The sequence below is a fragment of the Mesoplodon bidens genome, assembly GCF_964165515.1.
Source record: "Mesoplodon bidens genome assembly, contig: HAP1_SCAFFOLD_691, whole genome shotgun sequence".
Classification (NCBI taxonomy): Eukaryota; Metazoa; Chordata; class Mammalia; order Artiodactyla; family Ziphiidae; genus Mesoplodon; species Mesoplodon bidens.
The window spans coordinates 123,045-135,519 of record NW_027672056.1 but is presented as its reverse complement, the minus strand read 5'-3'; the positions used below and the strand labels follow the sequence as shown (position 1 = coordinate 135,519).

Below are 12,475 nucleotides of genomic sequence, written 5' to 3'. Positions count from 1 at the left end.
CCATAAAGTCACCTTTAGTTCCTTAAAACTATCTGGTCATGTCTGATTATATATATTGTTCTCAACTATGATAGTCTGGGACTTCCCTGGTGGTCCAGTGGCTAAGACTCTGTGCTCTGAATGCAGGGGGCCCGGGTTTGATCCCTGGTCAGGGAACTAGATCCCACATGCCACAACTACGAGTTTGCATGCCACAACTAAGGATCCCACATGCCGCGACTAAAAGACCCCACATGCCACAGCTGAAGTTCCCGCATGCCGCAACGAAGATCCCTCGTGCCGCAACTAAGACCTGGTGCAGCCAAGTCAATCAATCCATCACTATTTTTAAAAACACTGTATTCTTTCAAAACATGATAGTCCACTCAGAGCTTTGGTCATATAGTCAAATCAATTATGTTCTGTTCCCAGGAGGAAGGATTCTTAGTGAACCTAAGCAGTTCATTGTATTACTGTGAAAATAAGAATACTTAGTAAGAATATTCAAATTCTAGAGTGATCAGGCAGGCAAAAAAAGATAAATACTTCATTTCTGCTTACAGAAGTATGATCTACTAAACTGTTATGAATTGTAGATAGCTGAAGTTAGAAAAGTAGGCAGTTCTTTATATCCAGAAAACAGAACATTAAAGCATCAGCAGTAGTGCAAGCAAAAGCCATAATCGTCCTTGACCAATTCATTCAGCCCTATGTAATTCTTGTTGTGCTTGATCTTGGGTTAGCCATCTCATGAACTTATCAGCTTCTCCAGGAGAATTCTGGAAATCCTGACTCAGGCCGGTGGTACGGTCTCAAAGTTATTTAAGCAATGCCATTAGGAGTTCTGTGCCTCAAGAGTACCTGGCATAGTCCTTTCTGTGGGACTCCAAGATAGTGCCATTTTGTTGACGATAATTACTGTGGCCTGTAGCTGATTGCAAGAGCTTTCAGGGAGGCATCAAACTAAAACAAGTGTGGATGACAAAAGAGTGAAAATGGCCATGGTAAAAGACGTGATGAAAGTTCATTATAAAAATGATGCAATTGCCAAGGACATTTGGTTGTTTCTGTGGCATACAACATTTTAAGACACTAACTGGCATGACAGCTGATAACATTATGCTGATGTTGTCTAATTCTAAGGCAAAGCAGCACCAAGATACGTCATGGACAGCAAGGGCACTGACATTTATAGGAATTAATACAACTTCTGAAGTATTTGTATTAATAACATTTTACACATAGAAATATAAACTAGAGAAGGTGAAGCATCTCTTCATATTTGGCAGTGCTTCCTGTGCAACTCAACTTATCAAATAAACCTACTTATTGTAACATCTCTCATTTACAAGGTGAAAGAACAAACTCTGGATTTTCCGCAGGCCCTCTGGGAAATATCAGTGTCAGTATGAGATCAAGCAGATTTCATTTAGGATTTGAATTTGGAAAGACCAAATATCACTAGTTGTTAGAAATGGCAAAAGATTTGTACACTTGGCTAAATAGAATCATGGGTCACTAAGAAACTATTTGGCCACCTATTTAACCAGAGTACTAACATAAGATTTCAAAAGTAAATATTGGAAGTAATGTGATTAAAAAGAGCCTTCTCTCTTTTAGAAGTAAGAAGACTCATTTATCTTACAAATAAAGGACATGATAAATCAACAAGAAGCACAGGAAATTATTCTGATAAGACACAGAATCTCTGCTTTCTATGGAGATTACTTAGAAGGTAAGGAAAAACCTATTATCATCTCTTATTAAGAGCAAACCTAAGAGGGTTTTGTCTTAGCAACTTTCAAATATACAATATAGTAGTATTAACTGTAGTCATCACGCTGTACATTACATCCCCATGACATTTATTTTATAACTAAGAGTTTGTACGTTTTTTATGGCCTCATAGCTGCGTTTCATTTTTTAATATATTTTTATTGAAGTGCAGTTGATTTACAATGTTACGTTAGTTTCTGGTGTACAGCAAAGGGATTCAGTTATATATATAAATATATATATACATATATACATATATATATACACAAAGACACACATTCTTTTGCATATTCTTTTCCATTATGGTTAACAACAGGATATTGAATATAGCTTCCTGTGCTATGCAGTAGGACCTTGTTGTTTACATATTTTATGTATAGTAGTTTATATCTGCAAATCCCAAACTCCTAATTTATCCCTTCCCCACCCCCTTTCCCCTTTGGTAACCATAAGTTTGTTTTCTATGTCTGTGAGTCTGTTTCTGTTTTGTAAATATCAATAAGTTCATTTGTATCATTTTGTACTAGATTCCACATGTAAGTGATATCATATGATACTTGTCTTTCTCTGTGTGACATACTTCACTTAGTATAATAATCTCTAGGTCCAACGATGTTGCTGCAAATGGCATTATTTCATTATTCTTTATGGCTGAGTGGTATTCCATTGTATATATGTACCACGTTTTCTCTATCCATTCACCTGTCGATAGACATTTAGGTTTCTTCCGTGTCTTGGCTGTCGTAAATAGTGCTGCTGTGAACATTGCAGTGCATTTATCTTTTTGAATTAGAGTTTTCTCTGGATATATGCCCAGGAGTGGAATTGCTGGATCATATGGCAACTCTAGGTTTAGGTTTCGAAGGAACCTCCGCACTGTTTTCCATAGTGGCTGCACCAATTTAATTTCCCACCAACAGTGTAGAAGGGTTCCTTTTGCTCCACACTTTCTCCAGCATTTAGTGTTCGTAAACGTTTTTTTAAAATTTTATTTTCTTTTCTTTCTTTATTTGGCTGTGCTGGTTCTTAGTTGGGGCACGTGGGATCTTTGTTGCCCCGTGCAGGATCTTCATTGCACGTGGGATCTTTTAGTTGTTGCATGCAGGATCTTTAGTCGTGGCATGTGGGATCTTTGGTTGTGACATGTGGGATCTTTCAGTTGTGGCATGTGGGCTCTTACTTGTGGCATGCGGGGTCCTTTAGTTGTGGCATGTGGGATCTAGTTCCTCGATGAGGGTTTGAACCTGGGCTCCCTGCATTGGGAGTGTGGAGTCTAAACCATTGGACCACCAAGGGAAGTCCCTGTTTGTAAACTTTTTGATGATGGCCATTCTGACCGGTGTGAGGTGATACCTCATTATAGTTTTGATTTGCATTTCTCTAATAATTAGTGATGTTGAGCATTGAAGAAGATGTCTTCTAATCCTAGTTTTTTTGAGAGCTTTTATCATGGAAGTTTCTTGAATTATGCTAAAGGCTTTATAAATGTCTCTTAAGATGATCATGAGGATTTTTCTGGTATTCTGTTAGATGTATTACACTTTGATTACTTTTTTTAATATAAATTTATTTATTTTTATTTTTCTCTGCGTTGGGTCTTCATTGCTGTGTGTGGGCTTTCTCTAGTTGCGCTGAGCGGGGGCTATTCTTCATTGCAGTACGCGGGCTTCTCCTTGCAGTGGCTTCTCTTGTTGCGGAGCACAGGCTCTAGGCGTGCCAGCTTCAGTAGTTGTGGCACGTTGGCTCAGTATTTGTGGCTCAAGGACTCTAGAGCGCAGGCTCAGTAGTTGTGACACATGGGCTTAGTTGCTCCGGGGCATGTGGGATCTTCCCGGACCAGGGCTCGGACCCGTGTACCCTGCATTGGCGGGTGGATTGTTAACCGCTTCTCCGGCAGGGAAGTCCCTACACTGTGATTTCTTTTCTTTCTTTCTTTCTTTCTTTCTTTTTTGCTGCTGTTGCGTCTTCGTTGCTGCATGCGGGCTTTCTCTAGTTGCAGTGACTGCAGGCTACTCTTCGTTGCGGTGTGCGGTCTTCTCATTGCGGTGGCCTCTCTTGTTGCGAAGCATGGGCTCTAGGCACGCAGGCTTCAGTAGTTGTGGCACTTGGGCTCTAGAGCGCAGGCTCAGTATTTGTGGCGCATGGGCTTAGTTGCTCCGTGGCATGTGGGATCTTCCCAGACCAGGGCTCGAACCTGTGTCCCCTTCATTTTTGGGTGGATTCTTAACCACTGCTCCACCAGGGAAGTCCCTACACTGTGATTTCTTAATGTTAAATCAACATTATATTCCTGGGATACAAATCCAAATCAACATTATATTCCTGGGATAAAAATCCTTTGGTCAGGGCATACAGTCTTTGTGTATGTTCTTGGACTGCTACAGGCATTATACCCAAGGAGTCTAGGTCGTTTACAGGGAGAGTCCAAAACGGGTTCCAAACAGGCAAGTACAAACAGGCAAGAAACTCATACAATATGGAAGATTCTCTTCTATCATTATACACAATCATGCATGAAGTGAATCTTTTTTTAGAATGAGAAAAAGTTCATAATGAAAGAAGATAACAACTACCATGAACAAAAATTACAAAATATCACACACACACAAACACACACACACACACAAACACACAATGCCACATATGGCATGATTCCATTTCTATGAAATGTCCAGATCAGGCAAATCCATAGTGGCAGAAAGGAGATTAGTGGTTGCCAGTGTTTGAGGATAGGAGGGAATGGGGTATGACCGCTTCCTGGGTATAGGGTTTGTTTTTGAGTTGATGCAGATGCTCTGAAACTAGATAGGGGTGATGGTTGCACAGCATCGTGAATGTACTAAAAGAACTGATTTGTACATTTTATTTTTAAAACTTTTTATTTGATTTGTCCATTTTAAAGTGACTGAAATCATTAATTTTATGTTATTTTATTTTCACTTTAGTTTAAAAATAATAAAGGAAGAAATGTGCAACCCCGTCTTAACAGAGAAGAGGCTTCTTGTAAAAAAAAAAAAAAAAAAAAAGCCTGAGTTGGGACGTTAAGGATGATTAGGGCTTAGAAAGTCAGTTTTGGCCAAAGCTATGCATAAGGTCTAGTTAGAGGAATGAAGATGGGCAAAGATCCATTAGAAGAAAGAGAACATAGCATATTTGAAGGATTAAAAGATGATCTGTGCAGCTACAGCAGTGAGCATGGAATGTGTTCATTTTGTGATGTATCCAGACATTAATTTGCACTTACTCTGTGCCAAGCTCGACATCAAGTAGGCCCTTGTAAAGTATTAGCTCATTAAATCTGTACAGCAATCCGATGAGGTTGGGACTATTTTTCACCTCATTTACTGATGGAGAAATTGAGAATTATTATAGAAGACAGGATTTGAGATATTAACTCCTGAGCCCAAGATCTCACAGCCTGTAAGTGAACTGGAACTTTTATCCAGGCAGTCTGGTTTGAGAGCTCACACCCTTTAACTGCCACAGCTGCCCAAAGACACCAGGTCCTGCCTCTGCAGGGCAGCTCATCTCATGAGTTTAAAGACACAGGGGATTGGAAAGTGTTTCTGTGTAGAGTTTATGTTTACAGTTTGCCTAAAGTTCAACCGAAACAAGCTTTACCCATACACTCACACACACCCACTCAACCCTCCAGATACGTTCCTGAGTCATACAACGTTTTTGCTTCTACATAGTGTTTGCACAGATTTTACCTTTAGACCTCCCAATTCTTCCCAAATCTTAAGGGTATTTTGAAATCCTTCAGGTAGAAACACTGCCTCACCTGAGAGTGGTGTTCCATCAGGGGCGCAGGCAGAGGTGTTGAGTATATCTGAGGCTAGGATATTAAACCAACATATGGGGAAGGAAGCTTTTTTCCTAATCTCTGAGTTTCCTAGGTGGCCATGGGAGAAAGAAGAGAAGTCATTATGTACATGAAATTTTCTACATCAAAATTAATGATATATGTAAATTTCATTAAAATCTGTCAGTGGTTCCCTATTTACTATCTAAACATGAGTACACTTCCTAACAAAGGTCTTAAATTTTGTTTTTGTGTTTTTGGAAGTGGGTGTGACTGATGTTATAGTCACTTCTGTGTTTATTTTGTGTCAGAAGGCACACTGTTTGCATTCTTTGTCAGGATATATAAGAGGAAGTAGATGCGAGGTAAGTAAAATTTGTTTAATATCTGAGCTCAAAATTCTATAACCTGTTCTAAGTTTCTGGGTCTCTGTCAACCCTATTTTGCCTTTCCAGCTGGCTCACTATTAAGCTGTGCCTGTAGAGATTTCCTGAGAGAGACAAGACGTCTGAAGGAAGGAGAATCTACCATGTCTTGTCTCTGTTCCTGTTCCTCTCTGTATCACCCCCAAAGACAAGAATAGTCTTGCAAATGAACTTTTATTACTTTATTTATTTTGTTTTTATTTATTTATTGTTTTTGGCTGTGTCAGGTCTTCGTTGCTGCGCATGGGCTTTCTCTAGGTGCGGCGAGCGGGGACTACTCTTCGTTGTGGTGCGCGGGCTTCTCATTACGGTGGCTTCTCTTGTGCAGCACGGCCTCTAGACTTGCGGGCGTCAGTAGTTGTAGCACGCGGGCTCAGAAGTTGCAGCTCACAGGCTCTAGAGCACAGGCTCAGTAGTCGTGGCTCACAGGCTAAGTTGCTCCGCAGCGTGTGGGATCTTCGCGGACCAGGGCTTGAACCCATGTTCACTGCGTTGGCAGGTGGATTCTTAATCACTGTGCCACGGGGAAGCCCTCTGATGAATTTTTAAGAAGAATTCTTTGATATGTCTTTTATATAATTGTGATATGTTCTTTATCCTTTCATCGGCCCAGAACACTTAGCTTGTCTCCATTCCTTGGCTCTTGTGAATAATGCTGCAATGAGCATAAGGGAGCAGAGCAGAAATCACCTCCTTTGGATCTGTTTTCAGGAGTGGGATTGCTGGCTGATCTGACAGTTCTACTTTCAGTCTTTTGAGGAACCTCCATGCAGTTGTCCACAGTGGCTGCACCATTTTACTTTCCCACCAACAGGGCACGAGGGTTCCCTTTTTACCACACTCTTGCCAACACATGCTGTCTCTTGTCCTTTTGATAATAGCCATCCTAATAGGTGTGATGTCTTAATTGCAGCTTTGATTTGCATTTCCCTGATGGTTAGTGATGCTGAACACCTCTTCATATACCTATTTGCCAGTTGTATGTCTTCTTTGGGAAAATGTTTATTCGAACCGTGTGCCCTTTTATTAATTATTGGTTGATGTTTTTTTTTTGCTGTTGAGTTGATTGAATTCCTTTTATATTTTGCATATTATCCCCTCAACAGATAACATGATTCGCAAATATTTTCTTCTGCTTCACAGGTCAGTTGCCTTTCCATTTTGTTGATTGTTTCCTTTGCTGTGCAGAAGCTTTTGAGTTTGATGTAGTCCACTTGTTTATTTTTGATTTTGTTGCCTTTGTTTTGGTGTCATTTCAAAAAAATATCATTGCCATAACCTATGTCAAGGAGCTTACCCCTGTGTCTTCCTCTAGGAGTTTCACAGATTCAGGCCTTACGTTTAAGTCTTTAATCCATTTTGAGTTCATTTTGGGGTATGGTGTAAGATAAGGCTCCAGTATAGTATCTTTGCACGTGGATATGCAGTGTTCCCAGCAGCATTTATTGAAGAGACTATCCTGTCCTCATTGTGTGTTCTTGGAGTTCTTGTCAAATAGTTGAACATATACGTGTGGGTTTATTTCTGGGCTCTATATTTTGATCCATTGGTCTATATATATATATATCTGTTCTTATGCCACTACCATACTGTTTTCATTACTATACCTTTGTCATATAATGAAATCAGGAACCATGATGCCTCCAGGTTTGTTATTTGTGGGGTGGTTCATCAAAGGGTACAAATGATCAGTTATAAGATGAATACATTCTAGGGATCTAATGCACAGCATGCAGATTTAATTTAAGATATTGTATGGTATGCTGGAGACTTGCTGAGAGAGTAGATCTTAGTTTTATCCCACGCACCACCCCAAAAAACCTTCAGCTATGTGAGGTTATAGATGCATAAATTAGTTTGACTGTGGTAATCATTTAACAATGTGTACGTACACCAAGCATCACATTGTTCCCCTTCAATATACAAATTTTATGTGTAAATTATACTTCCATATAGTTGGAGGGGATGGGAGGAATGTGTATCCTGTTCACATGGAAAAAATTAATTACTATAAACTGTCAGAGGTGAAGCACAGTATTTGGGTTACTAGAAAAATAGACTTTTAGTCAGCTGTCTTCAATAAACTCAATGAGCAAAAGGAAACAGTGATCAAAGAACTAGGAAACAATGAGAAAGATGTATCCCAAAGAGATAGAAATTATAAATAGGGACAGAGTAAAAGATCTTCAGCTGAAAAGCACAGTAAGTGAAATGAAAAATTAATAAAAGATGTCCAACAGCAAATTTGAACAGGAGAAAAAGAATCAGCAAAGTTTAAAAGGTTAGTTGAAATATCCAGTCTCTGGAAAGGAAAAGAGGAGCAGAAAAAGCAAAGAATGAAGAATAATGAGCAAATCCTATGAGACTTATATGCATCAGCAAGCTTATCAATGTACACATAATGACAGTGGCAGAGGCAGAGGAGAGAGAGAAAGGGGCAGGAAATCTTTAAAGAAATGATGCCTGAAAACCTCCAAACTCGGAGGAAAGACATGAATCTACACACCCAGTAAGTTCTACAAACTCCAAGCAGGATAAAATCAGAGATCCCCACCTAGGCACATCATGATCAAATTATCAAAAGTCAAAGACAAAGAGTGAACCTTGAAAACAGCAATAGAAACAACTCCTCATATACAAGTAATCGTCGGTAAGATTTGTGCGCATTCCTCTACAGAAACCACAGAGGACAAGTGGCATTGGAATGGCATATTAAAAGCGTAGAACAAATGAACAAAAATACCCTTTCAACCAAGAATTCTATATGTGGGGGAAATGAAGGGGAGTTAAAGACATTCCAAGACAAACAATAACTGAGAGAGTACATAGCTAGTAAGCTTGCCCTATAGAAAGTACTGAAAGGAGTCCTTCAGGCTGAATTGAAAGAATGCTGGGCACGTATTTGAAACAATATGAAGAAATAAACCACAAAGGCCAAGGTAACTACACAGGTAAACACAGAAGCCAGTATTGCTGCACTTTTGGCTTATATCTCCTTTTTGTTCTCATATATGATTTAAAATACAAATGTATAAAGCATTAACTATAAATCTCTGCTAATGGGCACCAAATATACAAACATGCCGTGTGTCACCATAATTAAATAAAGAAATGGGGCAGAGTTAGGGAAAAGCAGAGTTTTTGAATACTATGGCAACTATCTCCGTATTAATACAAACTTGATTATTATAAAGCTAAGATACTAATTGTAACTCCCAGTGTAACCACCGACACTGCCCCCACAAAAAGCTCCAGCACTAAAAAAAAACTAAAACAGTACAGCAGAAGGAGTGATAAAGGATCACTTTGTACACTATAAAAAGTAATTAATAACAGAAAGTAGAGTAATTGAGGAGTGAAGGAACAAAAAAGACTGACATGTGGAAAATAAATAGGAAAATGTCAGGAAAACTCTTTCCTTGTCAGTAATCAAAACAATAACCATAGATAAAACTGTTCAACGAAAAGACAGCACCAGTGAGTGAACTTCAGGCAGTCACCTTAGCGCTGGATGCTCTGGCCAACAGTTAGCACCATCTGCACATTTTCATAGACAATCAGGCCGTTGTCATCGGTCTGGCTGTCTGGTCCGGCCCGTGGTGGCAGCGACGTTTCCTTGTGTAAAACTGTCCCCTTTGGGGTAAAGAGCCTTGGGAATCTCTTGGCCCACAGACTCCCAAATTATAAATCCAGGTCACACGTGTCTCTACATATACTAAAACCACTACGCAGGGCTTCGCCAAGACCCTCCTTATGGGCTTTGGAGTTCCGGGCCTTATTGATGGTGATCGAAGCATGCATTTTACTTCACAGGATACACCACGCTGGGCTCTTGAACAGCCTTCAGTGGACCTTATGCCTCCCTACCTGGCCTTAGGCTGCAGGACTCAAGAGTTCCAGAGTGGCTTACTTCCACAAGTTCAGATTCCATTACACGAAAATGGCACGTTTCTGTCGCTTGCAACACGCCAGAGGTGAATTATAGTATAGGGTCTGACTGCATCCTTTGATGTTTGACTGCTGAGGGCTTTTAAACGTCAACCCTCCCTCTTCCCCACTGCCCCACCCTCCACTCTCTCCTTTGGCACGGTTGTAGGGTGGAGGGCAGGAGGAGTGGGCATCAAACGACACTAGCTACTGCCAGCACAAGGGAACTGTCATGCTGGCCCCATCCACTAATCACAGTAGAACTCCCAAAGCAATTTCTTCCATTCCTGACTCTCTGAAGTCTATTTTGGAGCAGCTTGAAAAGGATGCCCTGCTCTCCCCGCAGAAGCCTCCTCACGTAAGGAATACACTTTGCATCGCGTCTCGGTAGTGTGTGTGTGTGTGTGTGTGTGTGTGTGTGTGTGTGTGTGTATGTGTGTGTGGTGTCACCAGTCTTGATTGACCGTTGAACCCAACTTGGGATAGGAGGACTCCATAGTGACACAGGGTGGCAACAACAGCTCTTCTCCTCAGCCTTCCCAGGAGCGCACTGCAGAATGTGTGCTTCCCATCTGTGAAGCGTTAGGATGTGTCAAATTAGATGTCCTGGATCCCAAGGCAGTGTGCTTACTGGAAGTAAGGGACATAGCTTATGTTCTCCTGAACGTGAAGTTACAGCTGACACCCAGTCTAGCTTCTATGCCCATCAACAGTAGTAACTGGGATTAGCATAAAATAGTTGTTGATTTCTTCCTCGTTTTCAGCATTCGTTACCCGTGACCACTCGGCTAAGTGGGGCTGAGTACAACAAAATGTCTCGGACTGTTGACCGAGAAATGACTCTAGGAAGCCTGTGCTGTTAAGGTCTGCCATGCTGTATTAGTCTGCTCAGGCTGCCCTAATAAAATGCCATAGGCTGGGCGGCTTAAACAAGACAGTTATTTATTTCCTACAGTTCTGGAGGCTAGGAAGCCCAAAGTCAGGGTGTCAGGATGGTGGAGTTCTTGGTGAGGGCCCTCGTTTTGGCTTGAAGATAGCCACCTTCTTCCTGTGGCTTCACGTTGGGATGGTGGGAGGAGAGTACCATCTATGGTCTCTTTCTGTAAGGGCAATAATCCCAATGTGTGGACCCCAGCCTCCTGACCTTACCAAAACTGAATGACCTACCAAAGACCCAGTCTCCAAATACCATCTCCTGGGGGTGGGGTGGGGCTGGGGACGGGCTTCTCGTATGAATTTGGGAGGCAAGGGGTGTACACAATCCAGTGCAGAGCAGGTGCTCAGACCAGTCTTTAAAAGAAATCTCTCTCTCTCTCTCTCTCTCTCTCTCTGTCTCTCTTCCCTCTCTCTCTCTGTCTCTCTTCCCTCTCTCTCTCTGTCTTCATTTCTTGGAGGCTGCAACGGAATTGGGGAGCCCTGATGAAACACTCTCCAGCTCCTGTCTTTACTGCTTCTTCCACTCTCCATTCTCACTGCATCCATATCGACTCTGTATGTCCTTTTCTAAGGAGCCTTAACAGCATTAAAACCTCCAAATTTGCTTGCTGTCTCTTGTGGGAGGTTTTAAGCGTTGCTGAGATTTGATCTATACACCTTCTCTCTCTCTCTCGGTTTTGAACTAAGTGTGTCTGTATCAGCGTGAGCTGCCCCAGGGTGGCAATTGGGGAACACATGCAGGTTCCCATACCCCAGGGCGCCGCCTTTAGGGGTATTGTAGTTTTGCTCTTGCAGTTGTGGAATGAAAAGAAGGGATTCCTGTGCGATCACAGAGGCTGAGGGTGAGCTGGCCCTTTAAGGCCTCCAGGGAAAGTGAAGACCTTGATCACTCATTGGGCGGTGGTGCTGTCAATCCTTGGCTGCTGGCAAATGAGCTTAGAGTCGGCGCTGGAGGAAGTGGCCCTTCGTTGACCCTTGAAAGGTCCGCCTCCCGTCACCAGCCAATCAAGCTCTTTCCCGCCTTGTGCGCAGCAGCCGCGGCCCAGTCTCGGTGGGGCGCTCCGCGGGCAGGCCGTCTGCACTTCCCGTAGCGGGGCTCGCAGAAGAAACTTCTCCGACTCTTGTCCCCTGGGCAGCCGGCTTCTCTGCAGCCCCCACCACGTCCCGGTGGCCCAGCTGCCAACAGCGTCCCCTCCCTCAGCGACACTCAGCGCAGCGGCCGCCATCTTCCCCACGGTCGTCACTGCAGCCCGATCCGTGTCTGGCGTGTCCCTCCAGCCATGTCTGCCACCGAGGAGCGTGGGCCGATCCCAGGTGGCCAGGATAGAGCTGGTGGCAGGGCGGGTGGTGACCCCAGTCCCCTCGGGGTCCGTGCCTCCCCTTCTGGAGGGATGGATGGAGTTGAGGGGGCCGCAGCCCTTCTGGCTTCCCTGGGGCTCTCCAGAGCCCTTCACGGGGAGGATGGTGGGCAGGAGGCCGCCCAGGCCGCAGTGGCAGAAGACTGGGATGCAGAGATGGTGGAGGAGGAGGTGGAAGAGTTTGAATTAGACACTGAGGACCGGGAGGAGGCTCTGTACCAGTCAGAAGAGGGGGAGGAAACTGAGGAAGAGGTCGAGGAGGAGGAAGA

General features: G+C 42.8%; 1 protein-coding gene across 2 annotated transcripts in view; it reads left to right on the top strand.

The window, feature by feature from the left end:
- The window catches only part of LOC308610660 (uncharacterized protein), a 68,477-nt gene that overhangs the window by 11,453 nt on the left and 44,549 nt on the right, over positions 1 to 12,475 (top strand). The window lies entirely within an intron of this gene.